The sequence below is a fragment of the Zalophus californianus genome, chromosome 9 (assembly GCF_009762305.2).
Source record: "Zalophus californianus isolate mZalCal1 chromosome 9, mZalCal1.pri.v2, whole genome shotgun sequence".
Lineage (NCBI taxonomy): Eukaryota > Metazoa > Chordata > Mammalia > Carnivora > Otariidae > Zalophus > Zalophus californianus.
Window position 1 is genome coordinate 56,989,218 of NC_045603.1, and position 12,158 is coordinate 57,001,375.

At 41.0% G+C, this 12,158-nt stretch overlaps 1 protein-coding gene across 4 annotated transcripts in view; it reads left to right on the forward strand.

Moving 5' to 3' along the window:
- B4GALNT1 (beta-1,4-N-acetyl-galactosaminyltransferase 1) overlaps positions 1-12,158 on the forward strand; it is a 42,521-nt gene that overhangs the window by 7,884 nt on the left and 22,479 nt on the right. The window contains exon 2 of one of the 4 annotated variants that reach the window (XM_027593547.2): positions 11,853-11,881. The exons of the other annotated variants lie outside the window; for them this stretch is intronic. The gene's annotated coding sequence lies outside the window, so the exon portion shown is untranslated. The remainder of the gene's footprint in view (positions 1-11,852; positions 11,882-12,158) is intronic. 4 annotated transcript variants of the gene reach the window in all.

Sequence of the window (12,158 nt, forward strand, 5' to 3'; positions counted from 1 at the left end):
CGAGGTTTGTCATCTGCTGTGGTTGATATGGCTGATGTGGAAGGCTTAAAATATGACTGTATGCTTGACTGCTTAGCCTCACACATTTTTGTATCATACGATTCTTTGTAGACATTCAAAACATCCTACAAACCTGTCCTAAATCTACATGCCCTTTCAAAATGAAAGGCATATTTTTCCGCATTTTTTGCAGCACTGCCAATCGTAGTGGAAATCTCACACGTGTTTCACTTTCTGTTCCTGGATGATTTCACCTGCAGGCCGTCTGCTATCGCATTCACTTTGTTTTTTTTTTTTTTTTTTTTTTTTTTTAAAGATTTTTATTTATTTATTTGAGAGAGCGAGAATGAGAGATAGAGAGAGCACATGAGAGGGGGGAGGGTCGGAGGGAGAAGCAGACTCCCCGCTGGGCGGGGAGCCTGATGCGGGACTCGATCCCGGGACTCCAGGATCATGACCTGAGCCGAAGGCAGTCGCCTAACCGACTGAGCCACCCAGGCGCCCTATCGCATTCACTTTGGATTGGTATCCTCTCCTGTTACAATTGCATCAGCTTTTCGTCTGTCAACTCTTGGTCAGGGAATGCTGAAAGCTCTTCAATATCACCTTTATTAACTTTCACAATATTGCCATATTTATGGTTGGGTTGAATAGTTAAAATCATTTACCTCTTTGGGACAGTTTCCTCCATATGCCGTGTTTCATTGAGATGGCTGGCCTGTCCAGAGCATCTCCGAGGTTGGCAATGGCCAATTTTATCCTGTAGTCTCCAGATCTCTCATAAAGATGCTTTGGAGTTACCCTCTCTGTCAGTGGCACTTACAATAAAATGCATCATATTTTGCATATAGTAAGCTAAGCCTTAACTGTGGCTGTCAGGCCTGGTCACCCAGTAGCAGCAGTGACGTCATATTCAGTGCTAAGAACACAACACAAGTGTTACCACCATACTCAGTAATGCCAGGTGGATGAGCAGCACACCTAGCAACAATCAGAAGACACTGGGGATCGAGGTTGTTTTCTCTCTAGTACATGTCAACAAAAGGACTAATGCGTCCACTCATATACTCAGAAAAACGCCACTTGGGTATTACAATCGTTTTGATGTGAACAAAACACAACAGAAAGTGTATTCTTATCAATGCCTTTAGGTGCCCTAGGATTTTCTGAATGGTACACTAGTAGAGGCCTGAGCACAGCAAGTAAGTGGTATTAATAACAGGCATCAGGGTCAACCTGTCCTTTGCTGCCTTGTGTCCCTTAGCCGGCTTTTCTTCTACTGAAATACATGTCTTGCTCAGCAATTCTTTCCTCTACGCTGCATTTGTCTAGTCAAACATTTGCTTACACAAATAACCGCCTCCTATAATTATTGTCTTCAGTTCTTCCAGGAACTTTTCGGTGGTTTCAGTATCAGCTAAAGCACCATCTTCAGTAAGCTTTAAGCTGGGAAGCTACCCTTGCCTCAAAAACCAATCAAACCACTTATGACTACCTTTAAATTCCACTTCCTTTTTTTTTAAGATTTTATTTATGTATTTGAGAGAGAGAGCACAAGTGGGGGGCCGGGACGGAGGCGGGGTGGGGAGGGAGGGGCAAAGGGAGAGGAAGAAGCAGACTCCCTGCTGAGCAGAGAGCCCAACTCGGGCTAATCTCAAGACCCTGAGATCATGACCTGACCCTAGGTCAGACGCTGAACCAGCTGAGCCACGCAGACTCCCCTAAATTCCACTTCCAAAACACTTTCATCACCATCATCCAGTGCTTTCTGTTTCAGCTTATTAAAAAGACTGATTTATTTCTCCTTAAGTGGAAGATAACTGAACACCACACTTTGTACACCCATCAATCCACTCAAGCAATAGAGTCCATCTTATCCATTACTGGATGCCGACAAAAAGAGACCTTTGCTACTAACAAAATCAATAGTAACTTTGGCAACTTTCAAGATTCTTTCTCTCTGTGTACATAGTATGAATGGTGGATGCAGGTGAGTTCAGCACATGCACAGTGTCTTTATTTTGTGCAACACAATCAAAACTCTTTTTTTTTAAGATTTTATTTTTAAGTAATTTCTACACCCAATGTGGGGCTTGAACTCACAACCCCAAGATCAAGAGTTGCACACTCCATTGGCTGAGCCAGCCAGGCGGTTCCACCACCCTTTTTAAAGGAATCTTTATTTGTTTTTTTAAAGTAGGCTCCATGCCCAACGTGGGGCTTGAACTCAGGACCCTGAGACAAAGAGCTGCAAAGCTCTACGGACTGGGCCAACCAGACACGCCTCAAAACTCTTAATTACATTCTGTTCTATGCTCAGTGTAACACCCTTATGAGCTCTCTTAGGCTTTTTTGATACCTTAGGACACATCTTGCTAACAGATGCACAAAATAAATTGGGGTAAAGCACAGATGCTCACAGACACAGTCCAAAGCTATAGTCGCTTGATGCTGAGATGCCGAGTGTAGGTCCGGGGGAAGAAGCTTGCTGGGGCCACTCTCGCTGCTGGGTTGCACGCTGCCTCTATAACACCTTGCTGCAAAATGAACACTGAACACTGTTTACACTTTTTGCCTTTTCACTTTCAAGAAGTGGGGGATACCTGTACCTATTAAACAATAACTCCCTATTTTCCTCTCCCCACACCCCTGGAAACCGCTGTTATACTTTCTGTCTTTATGATTTGACTATTCTAAGTAACTCATATAAGTGGACTCATATAGTGTTGGTCTTCTTGCGGCTGGCTTATTTCATTTAGCATAAGGTCCTCAAGGTTCATCCATGTTGTAGCATATTTCAGGATTTCTTTTCTTTATAAGGCTAAGTAATATTCCACTGTGTGTATATGCCACATTTTGCTTATCCATTTATCCTTCCATGGATACTTGGGTTGCTGCCACATTTTAGCTATTGTGAATAATGCTGCTATAAACGTGAGTGTACAAGTATCTCTTTGAGACTCTGTTTTCAATTCTGTGGGGTGTGTACCCAGAATTGGAATTGCTGGGTCTTATGGTAATTCTATTTTTAATTTTTTTTTCTGGAACTGTTAACCAGAGCAGCTGTAGCATTTTACACTCCCACGCAACAGTGCACAAGGGTTCCAATTTCTCCACATCCTCACCAACACTTGTTGTTTTCTGGGAATTTTTTTAAAAGACTTATTTTTTTTTTTTAAAGTAGGCTCCAGGCCCAACGTAGGGCTTGAGTTCATGACCCTGAGATCAAGAGTCACACGTTCTACCAACTGAGCCAGCCAGGCACCCTGGGTTTTTTTATAGCAACCAACCTAATGGGTGTACAGTGTTATTTCAGCGTAGTTTGGATTTGCATTTCCCTAATGATCAGTAATCTTGAGCATCTTTTTGTGCGCTTATTGCCATCTGTGTATCTTCTTTGGAGAGATGTCTGTTCAAGTCACTTGCCCATTTTTGGATTGGGTTATTTGGTTTTTTGTTGTTGGGTTTAGGAGTTCTCTCTCTGTATAATTGGGATATTAATCCTCTATCAGATATATGATTTGCAAATATTTTCTCCCATTCTGTGGGTGCGTTTTTACTCTGTGAATAGTGTTTTTGATATAGAATTTTTTTTATTTTCATGAAATTCAACTTCCCTATTTTTTGTTGTTGTTGTTGTGGGCGGCTGGGTGGCTCAGTTGGTTAAGCAACTGCCTTCAGCTCAGGTCATGATCCTGGAGTCCCAGGATTGAGTCCCACAACGGGGGGGGGGGGGTCCCTGCTCAGCAGGGAGTCTGCTTCTCCTTCTGACCCTCCCCATCTCATGCGCTCTTTCTCTCTCATTCTCTCTCTCAAATAAATAAATAAAATCTTTAAAAAAGATACTGATCGCGGAGTGCCTGGGTGGCTCAGTTGGTTAAGCGACTGCCTTCGGCTCAGGTCATGATCCTGGAGTCCCGGGATCGAGTCCCGCATCGGGCTCCCTGCTCAGCAGAGAGTCTGCTTCTCCTTCTCACCCTCCTCCCTCTCATGCTCTCTGTCTCTCATTCTCTCTCTCAAATAAATAAATAAAATCTTTAAAAAAAAAGATACTGATCGCATTGCTTAATATTTTTTTTGTTACCTGAGCCCTTAGTGTCATATCCAAGAAACAATTGCCAAATCTAATGTTATGAAGCTTTCGTCCTATGTTTCCTTCTAAGAGTTCTACTGTTTTAGATTCTACAGTTAGGTTCTTGATCCATTTTGTGTTAATTTTTTTTTAAATTTTTTAAAGATTTTATTTATTCATTCATGAGAGACAGGGGGAGAGAGAGAGAGAGAGAGAGAGAAGCAGGCCCTCAAGGAGCAGGGAGCCCGATGCGGGACTCGATCCCAGGACACTGGGATCATGACCTGAGCCGAAGGCAGACGCTTAACCATCTGAGCCACCCAGGCGCCCCTGTGTTAAATTTTTGTATATGGTGTTAGGTAAGAGTCTAACTTCATCCCTTTGCCCATGGATATCCAGTTTCCCCAGCACCATTTGTTGAAAAGACTATCATCTCCCTATTGAATAGTCTTGGCATTCTTGTCAAAAATCATTTGACCATATAAGCAAGGTCTGGGCTTTCTATTCTATTCAGTTGGTCTATATGTTTGTCTTAATGCTAATATCACACTGTTTTGATTATTGTTGCTTTGTAGTAAGTTTTCAAATTGGGAAGTATGAGACTTCCAGTTTTCATTCTTCTTTTTCAAGATTTTTTTTTGCTACTTGGAGGGGTCCCTTGAGATTCCACATGAATTTTAGGACCGGTTTTTCTATATCTGCAAAAACTGTCATTGGGATTTTGATAGGGATTCCATTGATTCTGTAGATCACTTTGAGTAATATTGATATTTAAAAATATATATTTTATTTATTTATTTGTCAGAGAGACAGAGAAAGAGAGCACAAGCAGGGGGAGTGGCAGGCAGAGGGAGAAGCATTGCTTCAGCTCCTGCTGAGCAATGAGCCTAATGCAGAACTGAATCCCAGGATCCCGGGATCATGACCTGAGCCGAAGGCAGATGCTTAACCAACTGAGCCACCCAGGTGTCCCTAATATTGACATTTTGACAATATTAATTTTTCCAATCCATGAACATGGATTGTGTTTTCATTTATTTGTCTCCTTTATTTCAGCAATGTTTTGTACATTTCATTGTACAAGTCTTTCACCTCCTTGGTTAATTCCTAAGTATTGTATTCTTTATTCTTTTTTATACTATTGTGAATGAAATTGTTTTTGTAATTTCCCTTTCAGATTGTTCATTGTTCATGTATAGAAATGCAACTGATTTTTGTGTGTTGGCTTTGTATCCTGCTACTTTGCTGAATTCATTTATTAGATCTAACAGCTTTTTTTATTGTCTTTTTTGATTTTTTAAAGATTTTATTTATTTATTTGACAGAGAAAGGGAGACAGTGAGAGAGGGAACACAAGCAGTGGCGTGGGAGAGGGAGAAGCAGGCTTCCTGCGGATCAGGGAGCCCGATGCAGGGCTCGATCCCAGGACCCTGGGATCATGACCTGAGCCAAAGGCAGACGCTTAACGACTGAGCCACCCAGGTGCCCCTTTATAGAGTCTTTAGGATTTTCTAAATATAAGATCATATCATCTGCAAACAGAGATAATTTTACTTCTTCCTTTCCAGTGTTTATGCCTTTTACTTCTTTTTCTTACCTAATTGTTCTAGCTAGAACTGCCAGTACCGTGTTCAATAGAAGTGATGAAAGCAGGTATCTTTGTCTTTTTCCTGATCTTAGAGGAAAAGTTTTCAGTCTTTCACCATTAGATATGAAGTTTGCTGTGGTTTTTCATATATGACTTTTATTATGTGGAGGTATTTACCTTCTATCCCTATTTTGTTTAGTGTTTATCATGAAAGGGTATTAAATTTTCAAATTCTTTTTCTGTATCAGTTGAGATGATCATATTTTTTCCTTTTATTTTGTTGATGTGGTATATTACATTGATCAATTTTCATATGTTGAATCCTTACATTCTTGGAATAAATCCCACTTGGTCATGGTGCATAATAATCCTTTTAATATGCTGCTGAATGCTGCTTGCTAGTATTTTGTTGAGGACGATTGTATCATGTTTTTTTTTTAAGATTTTATTTATTTATTTGTCAGAGAGGGAGCACAAGCAGGGGGAGCAGCAGGCAGAGGGAGAAGCAGACTCAATCCCAGGACCCTGGGATCATGACCCGAGCCAAAGGCAGTCGCTTAACAGACTGAGCCACCCAGGCGCCCCTATTGTATCATGTTTATAAGGAATACTGGCCTGTAATTTTCTTTTCCTGTAGTGTCTTTGTCTGACTTTGGTATCAGGGTTAAGAGACCGGAAGTGGAGTGCTGCTGTTTAAAAAAAAATCAAAACATACGGCATTGACATAGCAATCAGGTGGCAGGAAATGAGAAAATTATACCAGAGGTTCAAAGGATGGCAATCTGTTTATGTTAGTAAACAAGACCGTAAACATTGTTCTGGTAATAAAACAGCAAGAATTCTGGGTATTTCAAATAGAAGGAATTTAATACAGATAATCGTTTACAAAAGTGTCACAAAGGATGGAGTAGCAAAAAGAGGAAGATAAGATTACTCAGTAATTAGCAAATGCCGGAAGTCACTAACTCTGGGGCCAGTGGAGCAGAAGGGGAAATGGTATTGCTAGGAGTCCAGCATTGCTTGGCTGCTGTGGCCCCCTCTGTCGGAACTGCGCTGCTTGAGCAGGACTCGGGATCCCATCGCTACCTCTGTCCTCACTGCATCTCCCTCTACCACTGTCAGAACCTAACAAGAGAGCAGCATATGGATGGGGACGCGAAGAAACAAAGCATGCTTAAGAACTATGACTAGGAAAGGGGTGCCTGGGTGGCTCAGTCGTTAAGCGTCTGCCTTCGGCTCAGGTCATGGTCCCAGGGTCCCAGGGTCCTAGGATTGAGCCCTGCATCGGGCTCCCTGCTCAGCGGGAAGCCTGCTTCTCCTTCTCCCACTCCCCCTGACTAGGAATGAACTCTGAATTTGATTACTAGGAGTAAAATGGAACTGACTCAAAGTATATAGGCCAGAAGCTAGGCTTTGTTTGTTTGTTTTGTTTTGTGTGAATGCATCTGTGTGTGTGTGCATGTGCTTTTACAATCTTTTGTAGGTATAATTAGCTTACAACAGACTAAACATATTTAATGTTTACCATTTGAGTTTTAACATATGTGTAAAACCATCACCACAATCAAGGGAATGAACAGATCCATCACTCCCAAAATTCTCCTTTAAATTTTTGAAGCATTGCATTTCAAAGAAACCACAAACTGTCTCTGACAGCTTAAATGTAAAATCACCATAAGGCTTCCAAATTTCTACATATTGGAACTGGGCTCTAAAATTTGTACAGCACCCAGGAGGAACTATTTTCCAAAGCCCACTTGAGATATGATCTTGGAGGATAGGGAAAAGTAAGCCACCCACCCACACCGAAGGGGGGTCCACAGGTCTTGGAGAAAATAGACAACAATGTTCATTCAAATAACAGAACCAGAGTCTAATCAGAGAGACTCTCCACTGAACAGTGGGAACCTTCAGGATATCAGGATCCCTAAGAGCCACTGACTGCAGTTCGTTTTCTGAGTGTGAGCTTCTATTGCAACTATTCCACACCTGCCCTACCACGTATCAGGTGTGGAGGGGAGGAGTGGAGCCACAACTGCAACTAGGAAGAGGCCTTCATTTTGTAAAAAATTTTTATTTATTTATTTATTTCGAGAGAGAGCACATGCGCATGAGCGGGGGTGGGGGAAGGGCAGAGGGAGAGGGAGAGAGAGAATCCTAAGCTGGTTCCATGCCCAGCGCGGAGCCCAACCCCGGGGCTGCATCTCACAACCCCGAGATCATGACCTGAGCTGACATCAAGAGTCGAATGCCCAACCAACTGAGCCACCCAGGCAACCCTAAGGAAGTGGACTTCAAATAACTCTGAGATTTAGGTTTTGAACTTGATGCAAGGACTAGATGGGACCTTGAGTTCTCTCACTTGGCGGTGAGTGTGTTAGACTCGTGTGAGCAAAAACAGAATGACTGTGTGGTGACCAAAAAGGAGGACTCCAGTAGAGGCCATATCGTGTATTCACCAAATTCATTTCATTTTCCTTCTGAACACACATACAGCTAAACTACACTTCCTAGTCCCTGCTGTGGTTAGCTGCAACTGTGTGACTGAGCTTTGTCCAGCTGTGGGTCACATGATGCGCACTGGTTTCAGACCTGGCCCGAGAAATATTCTGTGTAATCATCCATGTTCTCTCTTGTCATTCATTTGTGAACTCCATGGTTCAGAGTAGAAATCATAATGGAGTTAGAAAACATAATTGATTGATAATAAAAATATTGTGATATCAAAATCTGTAGGATCAATGAAAAGAAAAAAAATCCAAATTTGATCAAGACCTAACTATTGATTTATAGAAAACACAGAGTGGGGAGCCTGGGTGGCTCAGTCAGTTAAGCATCTGCCTTCGGCTCAGGTCATGATCCCAGGGTCCTAGGATCGAGTCCCACATCGGGCTCCCTGCTCAGTGGGAAGCCTGCTTCTCCCTCTCCCACTCCCCCTGCTTGTGTTCCCTCTCTCACTGTGTCTCTCTCTGTCAAATAAATAAATAAAATTAAAAAAAAAAACAGTTATGAGATAACCAGGATAATTTGAAAATACTGAATATTTGATAATATTAAAGAATTACTGTATTCTTTTTAACGTGATATGGTATGTGGCTGTGTGTTTAAAGAGGCTCTATGTTTTAGATAAATGTAGAAATACATTTCATATATGGATGAAAAGATACGATGTCTGGGATTTGCCTCACCACAATTCATGAGTGGTGAGTGGTAGTGCAGGGAGATGAGCAAGGGATAAATGAAACGAGTCTAGACATAATTGTTGAAGCTAGGTGACACAGAGAGAGTCATTATAATATTTCTAACTTTATATGTGTTTTGAATTTTCCATAATAAGTCACTTATTTATTTGTTTGTTTGTTTGTTTTTAGGTTTACTTATTTATTTAAGTAATCTCTACACCCAGCAAGGGGCTCGAACTCATGACCCCAAGATCAAGAGCCACACACTCTTCCAACTGAACCAGCCAGGCACCCCAATAAAATATTTTTAAAACAATCTCTAAATAAAATCACCTTTTGCCTAGCAGTTATACTCGTATGGATATATTTACACATGCACACATGTACAATGTAATAATCTTTTGTAATAACAAAGGATTGGGAGGAAATAATTTTAATCAGGACAGTGATAGTGAAAAAAATGATGAAACGTTCCTAATTGAAATAATATGCAACCACAAAAATGAAGGAGAAAGTTCTATATGTGCTGCCATTGAAAAGTCTCTAAGGGGAATATAATTCCCATTTATTAAAGAGAATAAAAACAAGCTGCCAAACGGTGCATTTAATATCCTATGTTTGCGTGTGAAAAAAGGAAACAGGAAATCAGATTGTCTAGTCTTGTGAACCACAAAGAAAAGCTGGAAGGACACACAAAAAAACCAAGAGCAAGGTTACGTATCGGGATGGGAACGGAGCAAGTGGGAGAGAAGTTTAGGAGGGAGAAATTTCATTTTGCACCTTTTTATACTTCTGGTTTTGAATCCATGGGGAGGTATTATCCATTTTGCAATTATATAAAGAATTTAAAATAGCCATAAAACACTTATGTTACCTGAAGTAGTACTTGGTGAGAAATTTATAAGAGATGTATTATAAAATAGGAAAAGCCAAAAATGAATGAGCTAAGCCTATTTCAAGAAGTTGAATCCAGTTATAAAATAAAGAAGTCCAATAAATAAATAAATATATAAATAAATAAGCAAGTAAGCGAGCCCTGGGGATATAATGTACAGCAGGGTAAATATAGCTAATAATACTGTATTATATATTTGAAAGGTGCTAAGAGAATAGATCTTAAAATTCCCATCACAAGAAAAAATTTGTAACTCTGTGTGGTGATAAATGTTATAACTAGACTTGTGGTGATCATTTCACAATATATACAAATATTGAATCATTATATTTTATACCTGAAACTAATATTTTATATGTCAATTATATCTCAATTTAAAAAGTTGAATAAAGAAATCAAATCAAGCTGCCAAAAAAAGTAGAAGGAAGAAAAATAAAGATTAGAGTGGAAATAATTCTAAAATTTGTATGGAACCACAAAAGACCCTGAATAGCCAAAGCACTCTTGAGAAAAAAGAACAAAGCCAGAGGTGTTGTGCTTTCTGCTCTCAAACTATATTGCAAAGCTATAGTAATCAAAACAATATAGAGACCAGAAATAAACTCACACATATATGATCAATTAATTTATGACAAAGGAGCCAAGAATACACAATGGGAATAGGACAGTCTCTTCAATAAATGGTGCTGGGAAAACTGGACAGCAACATACAAAAGAATGAAACTAGGGGCACCTGGGTGGCTCAGTCAGTTGGGCATCCAACTCTTGGCTTCTGCTTAGGTCTTGGTCTCAGGGTCATGGGATTGAGCCCCACGTTGGGCTCCACACTCAGCACAGAGTCTCCTTGTCCCTCTCCCTCTGCTCCTCTCCCCCCTCCCCGGCTCTCTCTCTCTCTCTCTCTCTCAAAGAAAGAAAGAAAGAAAATCTTAAAAAAAAGAATGAAATGGCGCCTGGGTGGCTCAGTCGTTAGGCGTCTGCCTTCGGCTCAGGTCATGATCCTAGGGTCCTGGGATCGAGCCCCGCATCGGGCTCCCTGCTCAGCAGGAAGCCTGCTTCTCCCTCTCTCACTCCCCCTCCTTGTGTTCCTGCTCTCGCTGTCTCTCTCTGTGAAATAAATAAATAAAATCTTAAAAAAAAAAGAAAGAATGAAACTAGATCATTATCTTACACCATACACAAAAATTAAAATGGATTAAAGACTGAAATATAAAACCTGAAATCTAAAACTTCTAGAAAAAAAGTTTTGGTGTTGAATTTTTGGATCTGACTCCAAAAGCAAAAGCAACAAAAGTAAAAATAGGGACGCCTGGGTGGCTCAGTCCATTAAGAGTCTGCCTTCGGCCCAGCATTGTTGGGCTCCCTGCTCAGTGGGGAGTCTGGTTCTCCCTCTCCCTCTGCTTGCCGCTCCCCTTGCTTGTGCTCTTGCTCTCTCTCTCTCTGTGTGTCAAATAAAGAAAATCCAAAAAAAAAAAAGTAAAAGTAAACAAGTGGGACTATATCAAACTAAAAAGCTTCTACACAGCAAAGGAAACTATCAACAAAATGAAAAGGCAACCTACGGAATGGGTGAAAAACATTTCAAATCATGTATCTGTTGACCTTACAAATAAAAGTCATTTTACCAGAAAAAAAAAGACTTATTCAGGAAATAGCAGAAAATTGGAATTCAGGGGGCGCCTGGGTGGCTCAGTTGGTTGAGCGACTGCCTTGGGCTCAGGTGATCCTGGAGTCCCGGGATCGAGTCCCACATCGGGCTCCCTGCTGAGCAGGGAGTCTGCTTCTCCCTCTGACCCTCCCCCCTCTCATGCTCTCTCTCTCTCAAATAAAATTAAAAAAAGAAAAATGAAATTGCAATTCGGAACAAGAAAGCCATGGCAAAAACTGTATGCTAGTCTAACAAAGGAGAGAAATGTTATTTTATGGAGAAAAACGAGGAAGCTGGGAGAGGTTGCTTTGAACAAAAATCCATTGGAGAAAGGCAAGAGTTCAGGATAATGCTGATTTCTCATTGACTGAGTTGCTGGGGTAGTCAGTTTCTTGTAGGAGATACAATTTACATCTTTTCCTGTTGGGTCCTGTAATTGATGATTCTTTCCTTTTGGCTTCTGTTGGCAGCGCATAATGGAGGTGCTCCAGGTTGACAGGTATGGCACGAGAGCTCCCCCTTCTGGTCTCCCAACTCCATTTTAAAGTTTCCCTTGATTGTCACGTTTCCCCCTTTTGATCATTATCTTTCTCTAAAAGCATCACTGATAAAGAGTCAGGTTTTCCTTTTTTTTTTTTTAAGATTTTATTTATTCATTTGACAGACAGAGACACAGCGAAAGAGGGAACATAAGCAGGGAGAGTGGGAGAGGGAGAAGCAGGCCTCCCTCTGAGCAGGGAGCCCGGGGTGCCCGATGTGGGGCTCAATGCGGGGCT